The 15329-nt window shown below is 35.0% G+C and overlaps 1 protein-coding gene across 8 annotated transcripts in view; it reads left to right on the forward strand.

Moving 5' to 3' along the window:
• The window catches only part of EYA1 (EYA transcriptional coactivator and phosphatase 1), a 359925-nt gene that overhangs the window by 172085 nt on the left and 172511 nt on the right, over window positions 1-15329 (forward strand). The window contains exon 1 of one of the 8 annotated variants that reach the window (XM_059166244.1): window positions 11936-12234. The exons of 6 other annotated variants lie outside the window; for them this stretch is intronic. The gene's annotated coding sequence lies outside the window, so the exon portion shown is untranslated. Of the gene's footprint in view, window positions 1-11935; window positions 12235-15329 lie in introns of those variants that run through there. One more of the 8 variants, XM_059166242.1, reaches the window with a different exon arrangement.

Genomic DNA, 15329 nt, shown 5'->3' on the forward strand with positions numbered 1-15329 from the left:
TTTATCTATTTCACCCATCCCTGTTACTGGCACCACTAGTTTGCGCTTTATATTCAAGAGTTGGGGTTGTCTCTTTTTAAGTTGTTTGTTCCTGCTCTTAAATTCCACATATGAGTTGAAATCATATGGTATTTGTTGTTCTCTGATGACTTATTTCATTTAGCACAATACCCTCTACATTTCCATGGAGATGGCAAGATTTCATTCTTCTATGGTTGAGGAATACTGTATAGATATGAATATCTATATATATACAGATGAATGGAGAAAGAATATGTGAACTATATTTATATATTTATATATACATCTTCTATATATAGAAGATGTATGAGGGGCGCCTGGGTGGCTCAGTGGGATAAAGCCTCTGTCTTCGGCTCAGGTCATGATCCCAGGGTCCTGGGATCGAGCCCCGCATCGGGCTCTCTGCTCAGCGGGAGCCTGCTTCCTCCTCTTTCTCTGCCTGCCTCTCCGCCTACTTGTGATCTCTGTCTGTCAAATAAGTAAAATCTTAAAAAAAAAAAAAAAAAATGTGTGAGATATATATTTCATATCTATATATAGATGTGAGATATATATATGTGTGTATATATACATATATATATAATATATATAATGCATCTATCAGTGGGCACATAGACTGCTTCCAGTTTGCCTACTATAAATAAATCTGCAGTAAACATAGGGGTAGTTGTATATTTTTGAATTAGTGTTTTTGTTTTATTTTCTTTGGGTAAATACTCAGTAGTGGAATTACTGGATCAAGCTAATTCTATTTTTAATTTTTTGAGGAACCTCCATACTGTTTTCCACAGTGGCTGCATCAGCTTGCATTCCCACCAACAGTGCACGAGGGTTCCCCTTTCTCCACATCCTCGCCAACATTTGTTTCCTATGTTTTTTAGTTCAGCCATCCTGACAGGTGTGAGGTGACATCTCATTGTGATTTTGATTTGCATTTCCCTGGCAATTAGTGATATTGAGCATCTTTTCATATGTTTGTTAGCAACCTGTATGTCTTCTTTGGAAAAATCATTTTGCAAATGCTCTCTCCTATTTAGTAAGTTGTCTTTTTATTTTGTTGATGGTTTTCTTCACTGTGCAGATGCTCTTTATTTTAAGGTAGTCCCAATAGTTTATTTTTGTGTTTGTTTCCCTTGCCTGAGGAGACATCTCTAGAAAAATACTGCTATAGCCAATGTCAGAGAAATTATTACCTGTACTCTCTTCTCGAATTTTTATGGTTTCAGGTCTCACGTATAGTTCCTTAACCCACTTTGAGTTTATTTTTGTATATGGTGTAAGAAAGTGGTCCAGTTTCATTCTTTTGCCAGCAGCTGTCCAATTTCCCCAACATATGCTGAAGAGACCGTCTTTTCTCCATTGTATATTCTTGCCTCCTTTGTTATAGATTAATTGGTTACATAATAATTGATTTCTTTCTGGGTTCTCTGTTCTGTTCCATCGATCTATGTGTTTATTCTTGTGCCAGTACCATACTGTTTTAATTAGTACAGCTTTGTAGTATAACTTGAAATCACCAATTGTGATTCCTCTATTGCATTTGTGTCACTCCTTCTCTATGTATGCTCTCGCAGCTGCACGTAGTATTCTACAAGTTCTTTTAGTAATTCAATCTCATACCCTTCCCTGATTGCTTAACTCTTCTTTCTGTATGTTCAGATGTATCAACTATTCCATCAATCTTTTCATCTTGAAAACTTTTCTGGTGTTTCCTGACCTCCTCTCGTTTGGACAGCCATGCCTGGTGCAGAGCTATCATCCTAGAAATTCTCTTTATTATGAACACTAGTGATTAGATTCTTCTCTTTCCTGTTTGGTTGAATTATTTCATGAAGGAGGTTTGCTCTCAAATTTCTATAGGACATATCTTCTGTTCGGTCCCTGAAAAAAGATATTTTGGAAATAACATTTTTAAACCTGACATGTCTTCACTTCTTGACCTTTTGGCTAAGATCAAGTGTAAACCTGACATGTCTGCAGATATCCTCCAGTTGATTTAAATATCTTAAATACTTTTACTTGTTATAGTTTTTTAAGATACAAAATTCTAAGTTGAGAATTTATTTTCCTTAAGAAATTTGACACCATTGTTCTATTACCTTCTAGAAATACAGGTTTCAATTAAGAAGTCTGAAGTCATGTGATCTGTTTTGTCTATGGATATGTTTTTTTCTCTTTGGATACTTTAGGGGCTACCCTTTTGCCAAGGGTTTTGAAACTTCCCAACAATGTCCATTATCCTTTTTTTTTTTTAATCTATTTTGTTGAGTATTCATTGAGATCTTTCATTCTGAAAACTAATGCCCTTTGGAACATTTTAGAATTATTTATTTAAATTTTACTCTTCATTTTCTCTGCTTTCCTTCTGGAACTCCAGTTATTTTGTTGTTGGACCACCATATTTTTCTTATATTTCTTCATTTTCTTATTGTATTTTCTGTTCTTCTCTTGTATTTTCCATGTCTTTTGCTCTATTCTCTGTAAAACTTCCTCAATTTTATTTTTTCAAAACATATTGAATTTCTGCTATTCTGCCTTTTATTTTAAGGGCTCTTTCTTGTTGTTAGATGTTTTTCTCTTTTTTTAAAAAAAAATCATTCTTGCTACTTTCCTATCTTGTTTACTATTTTATTTCTCTGTAGATGTTAGTGAGATTATTTGTTTTTGTTTTTGTTTTTCTTAGCTTTTGCCTGACCTCTGTTTCCTCAGATTGCTTTTCTCTGTTCATTTTGTTTCTACATTTCTTGCAAGAGGGTTTCCTCAGACACAGATAACCCTTGACTATTGGCTCATATGTACAAGTGAATTACCTTAGAATTGACTATTGTCTGGGGACTGATAGGCCATGGTTTTTAGGGTAGGGCAGTTGGGCTGGGTCTTTTCTTTGAGAGACCTCCACGTGTAAGTATCTAAAGTCTTTCCTCTTGGGCTAGTTGGAATTCTTAGTGAAGACCCTTCTTATCTACTACCTGGATAACCTAGATAGAGCTGTCATTATTTTAGGAATTAGAATAGAGAAAGGCCTGGTGGGAGGAAACAGGGGCAGTTGTCCCAGAATTCAGTGTGTCCCAGCATTCAGGATTCTGCAAACAGAATCCACCTGTTTTTGGTTTGGTGCCCCTCCCTGAACATATTGTTTGTCTAACTATGTGGAGTGGCATCTAAGAGTGATTCTAACTGCTTCTTACACTGATTTGTCCTCCTTTTTTTGTATTTCTTTTTATTTCTACTTCCAAAAGTACTTGGTACTGCCAATTCCTGAGATGTCAGGGGCTTTGTTGGTGTAAATTGGATTGCTTTTCAGCTTTCCTCCCTGCCAACTTCGGATGCAGCTTTCTCAGATCTGCTAAGCCAGTTACTAATGATCTTTTTTTTCACTTCTAATTTTTTTTTTTTTTTTTTTTACCATTTTCTCGAAAACTGTCCTCTTCTTTCTTTGGGCTTTATGCTTTAAAAAAAAAAAAATCCATTAAAAAAATCCACTTACTGTTGTTTTAGTGGGGTTTGTAGAAAAAAGCAAAAATAAATGTGTATGTCCAATTGGTTGTCTTTTATTTACATACTTTTAGGCACACATGAAGTGGGAATTCTGTCTGCTCATTTACTGCTTCATCTCCTAGTGCCCACAGTACCTGGAACATACTAGATGCATGATAAATATTTGTGGAGTGACTGATAGGCTGACAGACCCACTAACTAACTTGGGTAGTTAAATTTCTGCATAGCCTCCAAGCTGCAGAATATTGAAATGATGAGGTTGTGGCTGTTTCTATAATGAAGTATTTCTGAAATGTGAGGATGTAGGGTTTCTTTAAAGATATTTTCATTCTATTGTGTATGCCCTTAAACATATTTTATTAAATTTCCTGCATTTTTCCTTTAAGAATTCAAAAGGGAAATATCAACTGCTTTGGGGTAAAGAGCTCTTTGGAAGGAATATGATAGGTAAAACTAAATATGCCGATGACAGCTTCTTTTTAAATGAAGCTTAACTTTTTATTTCGTTTTCTTGTCCCACTCTAAAACATAGACCATGTGGGTACAGTGATTTCAGGTCTCTTCTAATTTTTTGATTTCCTTAGGATTTGGTTATTTCCTGTTGTCAGGATGGCAAATTCCTGGCACAGTTTCAATTATTCAATCTGGTTCTATAAAGTGTTTTAAATATGTTTTGAACATGAGAATGAGATTAACTTCCCTATGATGATAATGTCCTAGCCGGTCCCCTTTAGAGTTTCCAATGGAAGACAAATACAACAACGTGTAAGGAATATAAAAACATAGAAGCAAAAGAAATTCAGGGAAATAACTTTTCTTTCACAAACCAGGATCCCATTCTGTCAAGTAGCCAAATGTGCATGCATTAATTAATTTACATAACGTTTATTGAGCACCTACCATGTGTACCAAGCTGTGCTAATGTTAGAAACTTGCCATGTTCTGACTGGGCACTCATTCTACATTTGCTTAATTAAACTGATTTGAAAATCAGTCTTCTGTTGCTATTTTACGATATATGAGAGCTTTACCTTTGCAGTAAACATTTTTTTAAAAAATATTTTATTTATCTGTTTGAGAGAAAAGGAACCCATGAGCTGGGGGGAGGGTCTAAGGGAAAGGGAGAAGCAGACTCCCCAGTGCGGGGCTCCATCCCAGAACCCTGGGATCATGACCCGAGCCAAAGGCAGATGCTTAACAACTGAGCCACCCAGGTGCCCCAATTCTTGCATCTGCTTTATAGGTAGCCTGTTACAGATTATAAATAGAGAGTCTTCGTATTGTGATAACAAAGGGCACACAGAAAACCTATGCTAAGGCCAGCTTTAGAACTTGACCCTCTATTGCATTTTTTTTTTTTTTTAGTCTAATGATTATAGGTAAATTTTGGTAGTTCCACAAATTTAAAAAAAGGACAGCATTTAAACTTTGAACAGCGATAGACACAAAATCCAAAAGTATAGAAAGATGTGGTATATGCTGCTTCAAGAATGTCTTAATAGGAAATCTCCTTTAAAATATCTTATTTATTTATTTATTTATTTTCAAAATAAGCCATTCATTGGTTGGGAATAGACATGATTTTAGAAAGCTGTAAATAAAGATCTTAGTGATGTGGGTTGTTCTTTTAAATGGTCTTTGATTTTTAGTCATGAACGCATTTATTTGTGGTGAGTTAGGACTTTTATATATTTTTTTTCATTTTTTTATTTATCAAATGAAAGGCCTCCCAAAAGAGACATCTATACCAGTAAGGGTACTATAAATTTAAAACATATAAAATCTGCATGTCTAAAAACATGATGTTTTTCCTTTAGAATTTCTCAGTCATCGACACTCATTCTTTTTAAAAAAAAAAAAAGCTCAGATCCTTGAACCGGTTTTCTGATTATTGTCTTGAGTAACTTCTTGGTTTTTGCTTTGTTTTTGTTCTGTCTCTCCTTTGCCTCCTCCTTACCCCTCTCATCCACTCTCTGCTGGTGAGGAAGATCTGTGCTCTCAGGCAAGGGCAGGAAGGAAAGTGAACAGCTGTCCCAGGAGGCCAGAGCTAATGGGAGTTTTGCAGATCTTTCAGCAGAGCTTGTCAATGATAACCGTGCAGTAGAGGTCTCCCCTACTGGCTCTCTGACCTCTTGGTAAACTAGTTGTTTTTCCTTGTATTGATTAAAAAAACGAGCCACCAGTCTATAATTCTCTATCAACCGGGGTATTGTTTTTAAAGAATCATATGTATTTAAAATACGCTAATTCAGAAAACCCCAGATCTTGACTTTGTTTTACTCTGTAATTCAGGTAAACCGGATCTCTGATGATGTTAAAACTGAGTCCTTGAAAGAAACTGTGGATGCTCTGACTTCCTTTTTTTTGAAAGAATACGAGCTACAGATTTTTAAAAATCAGTATAATGCTCCCAATATTAAACCAGCTGAAGTAAGAATTCTGATTATTTATGAATGTCTAAAGACTAGAAAATTCCCATCTTTATTTCCATTTTGGTCCTGAAAAGGTGCTCTCTTTGAGTGTTCAAAGTGGAGCTGTTGTTTTCCTTAGCATATAAAGCAAAATCTATTTTTCCCTAACTTGACAGCATTCTAAAGCAACGCTCCAGGACCCAAGGCAACTTGATCGTCTGCAGGTATGAATCTTTACAGTAGAGAGAAACCTCCAGATTGTATACCTATTGACATTGCTTCATAAAAACATCTAGAAAAAGGGTTCTTCTGGTTGTGTTTCCAATAGCAGTGTGATTGCCGCACACCGTGGATTAGGTTACCGATCCTTTGAATTCTGACCTTCTGTCTAAAACAGCTTGAGAGGTTACTCTTTTTTTCCGATTTGGGAGACTGGAGGGGGAAAAAGTTAATGCTGCTTGAAGGAGGAAAAAAATTCTCTAGGTTATTAAGTTTGGGTTTTTTATTTTGTCCCTTCCTGGCAATTCCTTTGTAATAATAAGAGAGCTTCTTGATTCTGGATACTTAAACTATCCCTCCAAATGCATAAGGACGTTTGGAGTACATTTTGAACGTAATTATTTCCTCATGAACGAATCAAGTGTTTATGATGTAATAGCTATTAAGATCAAAGAGTATCACGTTGGATAACTGAAATTAAGAATACAAAAGGGAAGAAATGGGTAGAACTGTAAAACAAGTTGTCCATATAATTTGCTTGTGGTAGATTCAGACCCTCAGTGTCTCTTTTTTATTATGAAGAAAAAATTGGGGGTATTTATAATCCTTATTTTAGAAAGATAACTCACCTTTTTTGGATAAATAATGAGAAAAAATGTATCTCTGATTTGATTATTTCAGGTTTAAGGATTCATTACTTTTTTTTCCCTATTGATCATTTAATGTATTTTTTATTCTTGAACCTGCACACTAACTTATATTTATGTCTGTGAATAATCTTATATTACATAGTGATTGTGCCTGTTCTACAGTGAATATATCGTTTCAATATATATAGTTTCAACATGTTACACACCTTTCTGGATTTATTAACTTTAGTGGGTGTCCTCTTGCTCCAAAAGGAAGACACAGCCCAGGACACATTGATGTTCCAGTGCTCCATTCTACTGTTTAGTGGTAACTTCGATTGTGTTAGAAAAAAGAGGCACATTCTTGAACAAATAGTGAGGGGGTGGGGACACATTTTTTAAAACACAGGATTCCTACAGATAAGTTGTCATGTAAATGAAGAATGTTTGTAAAACGCCTTGCACAGCGCCTGGCATGTAGTAAGCACTCAATAAATATGAATTTCCTTCCCTGTTCCGTGAGATAGTCATCATTTCTGAAGAATTTAAAAACTGTGAACTCAGCTGTCATGAAACCTGGAAAACACAAAACAAATTTCCAGATCCTCTTACAAGTGTTGGGAGGTGCTGACAAGATTGGTTTTGTCCATGGCTTTGAGAATAAAAAGTTTGAAGAGGAGACAAATCTGGGTTTTCGAGGTCACCTCACGTCAACAGAAATCCATTTTAAAGTGTGAGAAAGCAAAAGAGCTTATGGCTGAGATTAAGCATAGGCTTCCAAGACAATTATTTACATATTTTTGGCAGAAGGGAGAAAAAGTAACTACGTTTGCCATTTTGGAAAATCCGTTGCTTTTAAAATAGAAAATCTGGCATCTGTCATATTTTTTTTAGATAAAGTACCTCTATCATCCCATTCGCTTTTCTTAAAAATCTACCACTGCCTTTGTTATCCTTATTTGTTTTGATAAGTGCTCCTCAAAGTTTCTATTAGAATAATAATTTTGTTAAAAAAAAATCCTACAGGCAGTCATCACTACATATGATAAATTTCCCACCCTACCTCAATAAACTTTATTATTCATATGTAATAACCAGTGTACTTATTAGAGGGCCAGGAAATAGATTATATTTCCAAATTGTGTTGGTATAAAGACTATAATATTTGTTAAAATAATTTTCCATGGTACAGTGAATAGCTAGTAATTGCCTCCTGAAATTTACTGTTAAAAGCTATTCATGTTGGAGTTTGAATGGAAAACATTAAGCAAAATACTGGTAGACATTCAGTTTGGCAGACCTAATATCATTCTTAAAATAAATAGAGGATGTTTTCCTTGGTTGTGTTTCAGCAGAAGGCTACTGGGAGCAGGGCCCTCACTGTAGGTCTTGTGCCAGTGGGGAAAGAGGAGGTCATGAAAGTGACCACTCCAAATGCCAGCAGGGATCTTAATGTCAGCCATCCACTGCTTCAATTGTTCCATAAAAAAGCCAGAAATGTAATGCCATGGCATGAGCCACGAGAAGAGAGAGTCCTTTGGAAGCAGGGAGGACCAGAAGTACAATATTTTGGAATATTCTATCTGCCATTCCACTTCAAACCATGAGAATCGCAAAATGTTGATCTTATTGATCAGATATTACTGATTTTACCGATATGGAAGAAAGAATCATTAGGATTTTGCTTTTGAAGAGAAAATGCTGTCCTTTACATGCTAATTATGTTTTTGCAACTTATTATATCATTTTCATGAGCAGTAATCTGCTAAGAATGGTAGAAACATAGGTAAGAGATGGTTGACATCAGGCCAAATAATAGTGTGTACCCTTAATTGTAGAATTATTAAAAGGTACCTACAAATAGAAGAGAAATAACTTCTGAGTACATTTTTTATTGAGAACTCCACAATTACAATCTTTATTATTGTTACTGGAAGGAATAAAGGAAAGGAACATTTGCATTTAATCATTTTTTCTGTGTTCATTTCTTATATTTTATTTGATTAATCAACTGTTTACTTATGTAGTGTTAAAAAAGTTCAAAGTTACCTTTTCGATTGTTCTAATAAATTCCTTATACCTGCCCTAGACTTTTTAAATTATGGACATTTGTTTATTTTTGTAATCATGCCTTTATTTAAAATTCTGTTAATTGGAAAGCACTAACAACTTCTCTTAAAATTGCAGACCTCTCTAGAACCAGGCACATATCTAAGCAATAGCTTGTTCTAGAAGATAAAACCTGTTTGGAGATACAGTGGATGAAAGACACTGTCATCTTGACAGTATTCAAACACTTTGTTTCAGTTGCCTATTTCAAGTGTTTTCCTTTTCTGATAAAATTATATATTTGTTTTTTGCTTTAGTGAGGAAAAGGCATATTAGAAATCTCTATACTCCTATTCATATGTTTGTGCTGAAATTTCTTCAGGAAATACCAGGAGGTAATGCTTTCTACTATTACCTGTCTTTACTTCTGGTAAATTTTCAGCAAATGTTTCTAATTGCTGTTGTAATGTGTATGGCTTTATTTAAGGGACACCTTTGTCCTTAAAATACATGGATAAGTTATATAATTATAGTTAGTGAAAATTTAGAAATAGGAAGTCAGCAGTATACTACAAACTGGATCCTATTAGCAATGGCTTACATATTGGCTATTTATCAGAGAATAACTTATTTTTGGTATAAGTTGTATGGTGATTATTGCCTATTTGATAATCAGGAGTAGTAACCAGACAAAATTTATGGATAAGCATGTGATTGTTTTTAATCCATCTAATTTTGTTTTAGGAAAAGGAAACCATGTAGAATTGGTGTATATGCACATGGGTATTTCTTTTAGCCAATGACTAAGCTCTTTGTTACATAATTATAAAGCATGGCCTGAATCATGTTAGTGGTCATATTACCTTCATCATGCTTTTCATAATTTTCCCCATAATTACATGCATCATTTCTTTAATGGTATCTTGTTTGGTTATATAAATAAAAATAATTGAATTTCAATATAAAAACTAATGTAATATGAGAAATTTGATTATAATATAGGCAAGTAATTTATATATAAAAGTCAGATACTTTACATGATATTCCTGCTGTTCTAACTTCATAGAGTTTGTGTCTCCTGGATTTGCAAATACAATCTCTCATGGATCAGAAAAGTAATATTTTAGCCTTTCGTATCTAGAATAAGTTGCAAACTATGGGAAGCATGGGTACAATTGCTTAACATAGGGTTTCAACCAGGGTTGAACCAACCAGCACCTCAGATTTTTATTTTATGAATCTTAGACATAAATATGATAGCAAAAGCAGTTACTATGCGGGTGCCTGACATCACAGATTAAAGTAATGTAATATTACATGACATTTACAGCACTGGAAACCTCCATTATGTGCTGTATTTTATTTTCTGCATATATACTTTAGTATATTGAATAACTGATACTTCTGTTTGAGAAAGTGCTGTAGGTAGCAATGTAATTCTATTTCTGCTGCATATATGAACAGATCCAATAGCAATCAACTGATTTTTGACCCAGCTTCCCAAACATGGCAGATGACTCACCCATGATTCCTTGCTGGTACCATACAAAATGAAATCCTAGGTGAGTTTGCAGTTTAAGCTGACTCTTAGTTTTGACAAAGCTTTCTCTTCTGAGGAATTTAGATTGGCATCCTTTCAGGGGGGAGAGAGGGAGAAAGTCCATACTGAATTGTGTTCATTAGAAGCTTTGTGTTTTGGTTGCATGGGAATGGTGCTTTCATTTACAAATTAGCAAAGAAAAGGTAAGACTGTGTGTGTCGGTTTTATTAGTTCATGATCTGGAAAGGTATTATAAAATTATAAGAATTTACTGTGATTTTTAAAACGTTCTTTCATACCAAAGCAAGAGCCTTTAAAAAAAAAAAAAAAGATGCTTGAATACATAGAATAGTATTTTCAGTAATGGTGAAATAGTTTGAAAGAAAATCCAGTGGGTTTAAAGATTTTGATTTAGAGTACAAGACTGGTTATGATAAGTGAGTAGTATCAAAATAAACATTTCCTTTGAACTTTGGTTTGGAGCTGGCAAATTAAAATATAATAGGCACATCAGTGATACCTTCCTTAAATATTTGAAATCAATATTAACGGTTGTCATCGAGCTAATAACCACAGTTATTATTTGCCTAAAACATGATAATAAGTACGCATTTTAAACTAAAGCTGTAATTTTGTCCTAATATGAATAGCTCGACTCTCTAGATAAGTGTTATGGATTATACATAGGTTGTGAATTTAGTTAAAAAAATTTTTAAGAGAACAGTGTAAAGAAAAAGTTCTAGATAAAATAAATCTTTTCCCAAAAATGACTGTAAAATATTAACACCGAAATATTATCTGGTTCATATCCCCCACCCCCCCACCCCCAAAAAAATTGTTCCTGTAAAACTAGCTATTCTAGAAATCACTGCAGAAACTTCATCCGGGCTTTCATTGTTAAACTGATAATAGTTTACACGTTTGCTTGTTTTCTCTCTTTACCTACTTAATATATAAATGGCCATTCTCGCGGGCGATCTCTCTCTTTTTTATTTTTCCCAGACCTGCTAACTGGTACATTCGGGAAGAAAAAAAAAAAAAAAGAAAAAGAAAAGAGTTGACTCCCCAAGTTTCAGGGCCTGAAAAAAGTTTTGGAAAAGTATAAAAGATAACGTGTAACTACTCCCCAAAGCTCGTAATTGGTAGCTGCTGTAGCAGGAGATGTGTGTTGACAGTGTCTCAGAGAACTTATTCTCACAGCTGTTTATTCAGATAGCATGGGGCGCGTTCATTTACATAATAAATTTTTTTTAAGCAGCAAGGTTGAGTCAGACGGAGCAGGGCTCCTTTCAATTGTTGCATTTAAACCAATAAGGTTAGCACAAGAGAATAGCTGTGGTTTGCGTTGCAAAAACAAAAAAAGCCCCGAGGCTCCACGGGCAGACCTACAAGGCTGCGCAAACAAATCGAGGGATGAGATTCTGCTGTTTCTTTGTCTAGGGTTCTCAGATGCTATCTGCTGCTGCTGTTTGGTGGGGAAAGAGCGCAGGGCTCAAAGCGGTTCCTAAACAGAACGGTGGGAGCTGATGGCTCCGAGTTTGGGGCGAGGTAGAAACTCTCCAGTGCCACTTCCGACTTTAAGCCTTCCTGTTACCGTCCACTGTGGCGGTTTGCTTTCTGGGGAACGCGTTTTCGCTCAGTCGCTCGGCAGCCCGAGCCTGCAGCAGCGGCCAGGCGGCTGTCCCCGCGGCCGGGCTTCCCCCTCCCGAGGCGCCCCGCTCCCAGCAGCGCCGGGCTCCGCTGGGAGCTCCTAAAAGCCCTCCCGCGTCCTTACCCAGGAGCCAAACTGCATAAGGAATGGAGGTCTGCTAAACCAGAACATTCGAAGGAGCCCATTAAACTGGTGGATGCAGCGGATGTAAGCGCTGTAAGTACGAGCTGACTGTTTGAAAAATTGTAGCGACTGACAACAGCTGTCCCGTGGGCAGAGCCCAAGATAACAGGAGCGCTTTTAGTATTGTTTGGATTTGTTTTAAAATAAAAACATTAGGGCACGGGCACGGTTAGGACACTTTGTACGTAGTGCTTGACCAGCCACAGGGTGCCATCATAGAAGTATAGTTCTTAACCCCCAAATTAGCTGAGCGATTAGCATCATTAAGAGATAATTACAAATTAATTGTTAGCAATTACTGTTGTTGTGATCGATATAAATATAACACAGGGCTATATTCTTGTAGGGAGATTACTTCATATCTCTCCTGAATTGCACAGACCTCCAATATTGTTGTGATACTGAATAAAGCAATAAAGGCGTGTAAATAATGTGCATTGCAACACAGATAACTTTTCCTCTGCACCTTTGGTTGATAGGAGAAAATGAGGAAGGAATTAACATTTTGAAAGGACAGCAGGTAACAAAAATCAATGGATACCACTTTTTAAGGGAGGAAATCCTTTGGCTTCAATAAACAAATTTCCCAAACATTATATTAAACATCTTCAAAAGGTGAAATAATAAACATTTGCTAAATTAATGTACTTTTCCATTATTGACACTTTATATATGGACCTGGAAATTTAAAAACAAGGTTCTTAAACTTTTGAATGACCATTTAAAATATTTGTCATTTAAAATCAGTATATTGCTAATGACTCATGGGCTTATATTTCTTGGGAGGAGTTTTTGAACACATTTAAGTAGCTTTTGCAGGAATTCAATAAATTCAGACCTGTCATTGAATTTAGACAAGTGTTTTTACGTTGCATTTCTTAAAATGACAAGGGGTACAAAAAGTCAGCAGTTAAGCCCAAAGTGTAGTTTTATGGGGTTTGGATGGGTTTTTTGTTTTGTTTTGTTTTGTTTTGTTTTTAAATGTGTCTTTCAGGGTAGGTTTTGTTTTAGGCTTCTGTGAGTTTTTTTGCCCACCGTTCGGAGGTTTGAAGACATGTATTCGTGAATAGTTTTTTTTTTTTTTTTTTGCATTATCAAATATTTGATATTTGACTTTCTTGCTGCTTGAGTTCTCCTAAGGCCCAGAGTGTTCAGTAAATGAGCAAACAGCCATGGGTTTTCAATCCTGAAAATTCTTTGCGGTGACAGACAGAGAAGCCTAATTGAGCCACTGTTCAGTTTTAGAGTGCCAAAAGGAAGTCAACTGCTATGTGAGTTTCGTAGACATGATAAATGATTTTCTCAACAGAAAATTTCCACTTGAATGTGAAAATTCATATTGGAATACATTGGGAAAAGCAGAAACACTTGCAGTGAGAATAAAATCCCTTCCATTTAATCAGATAGCAAAAGTATTTCATTCAACATTTTGAATGAATGCTAATTTTGAAAACAAATCTTTTAAAACTATAGTGGCACCAGTGTCTTTAAATGCTTGTTTTTGTTTTCACGGGGACTCGATTTTTGTCATTTTCTTCAAACGAGAAAGTTTGAAATACAGCATCTTACGTTGAAATCAGTAATAGTATTGGAGCATTCATTTTAGAGAGTCTTTGATAAAGAAGGAAATAAGTGTTAGCATTTAAAAGACATCTACCTCTTCCTAGAACTTCATTTCGATTTTAGGTTCAGGTTTTTATTGCAGCATTGACACCATAGTAAGAAATACTGGTTGAGGAGAAAATTCTAGCAGGAATATATTCTAATTAAAAAGCAGATTTATGCCTAAGGCTTGGTCTTATAAAATACATTCTGATTAGAAAATTGCCATTGTCTTTCAAATTTGGGAGTACTCAGGTTGATGTGTGGTTGGGCAAAACCAGCTTGTCTGCCAACTCTATTTAATTTAGATAAGTTCCGTACTTTCACTTTGAAAATTTCTTTTTAGTTTTGAAGGAAAAAAAGTTTTAAATTATAGTCATTTTATAAAAATTGCTTCTAGCAAGCAAAAAAGCCTATGGAAAACCCATAATTTAGACAAGTACCTACATTTTATTTGCTCTGTGCTGCTGAGATTTAGAATCTCTTTCCATTTACAGTTTACTTTTCACAGAACATTATTAACTTTTTGGCTTCATACATGATCTTCTGTCAGATGCTTTTGATTTGTAATTTAGCAAAGTATAATAAACAGTGCAAAAGTCATGAATTTTGCTCGGCATCCTGAGCTCTGTGGTAGGGAAAATGTGATAAAATGTGTACCTTAAGTCTTGTTTGATGATCTCTCAAAGCAAGTTTGCCTTCTGGAAATAATTTCTGGGGTTGAAGAGCATGGTATTAACAGATTTAATGTGGCTATTCAATGGATTGGCGAAGTACTATGTGAGGTTTAACAAAATGAGAGAGACAAATTGAACATCAACAAAAGTTCCATCTGTGAAGAATTAGAAATTTAATTAGAAAAAAGGCAAACTTAAAAGATCTCATTAACTAATCAGAAGTCAAAGTTACTAGTTTAGAATTCTTGAATTTAAATTCTACGAAGTTCTGCTATTTTTTTTTTCTCTTTGTATTTTTGCAATTCTCAGTATGTTGCTGTGGGTATTCCATACAAAGAGTTTTAAAAAGCATTAAAATGAAGTGACTCCATTATAATAGAAGATGACTATTTGTGATGTTATGGGAAACATTTTTGTACTCATAGGAACATTTGAATTAAAAATACCAGATTAGAAGAAGACAAGAAACATTAAGTTTATGGATGTGAAGCAGAAAATGTGAGCTTACTGAATGTCTAATAGCATTTTTCTGAAAACCATGAAATAATTTTTTTTCTCTTTTTGAATGGGAATATGCCTAGTTAATGATTTTTGAAACACCTTTTGCTTTTAGACCTTTAAAACTCAGAAACTTCCAAAGATAGTGTCAAACATAAGAGAAAATCAGCACCAATCAGAAATAGGTGTTCTTTTCAGATAAGTCATTATTAAGAGTATGTTTCCTTACTGGACTGTAATCTTGTACTACACATAAAAAACTAAAAGCATGTGAAGTGTAGCATTTTGTAAACTGTAACTAATTTTGCTCACATCTGTGTCTAATTGTTGTCTGCATTCGCATTCTTGAGA

This window comes from Mustela lutreola, chromosome 3, assembly GCF_030435805.1.
Source record: "Mustela lutreola isolate mMusLut2 chromosome 3, mMusLut2.pri, whole genome shotgun sequence".
In the NCBI taxonomy this organism is placed as follows: Eukaryota; Metazoa; Chordata; class Mammalia; order Carnivora; family Mustelidae; genus Mustela; species Mustela lutreola.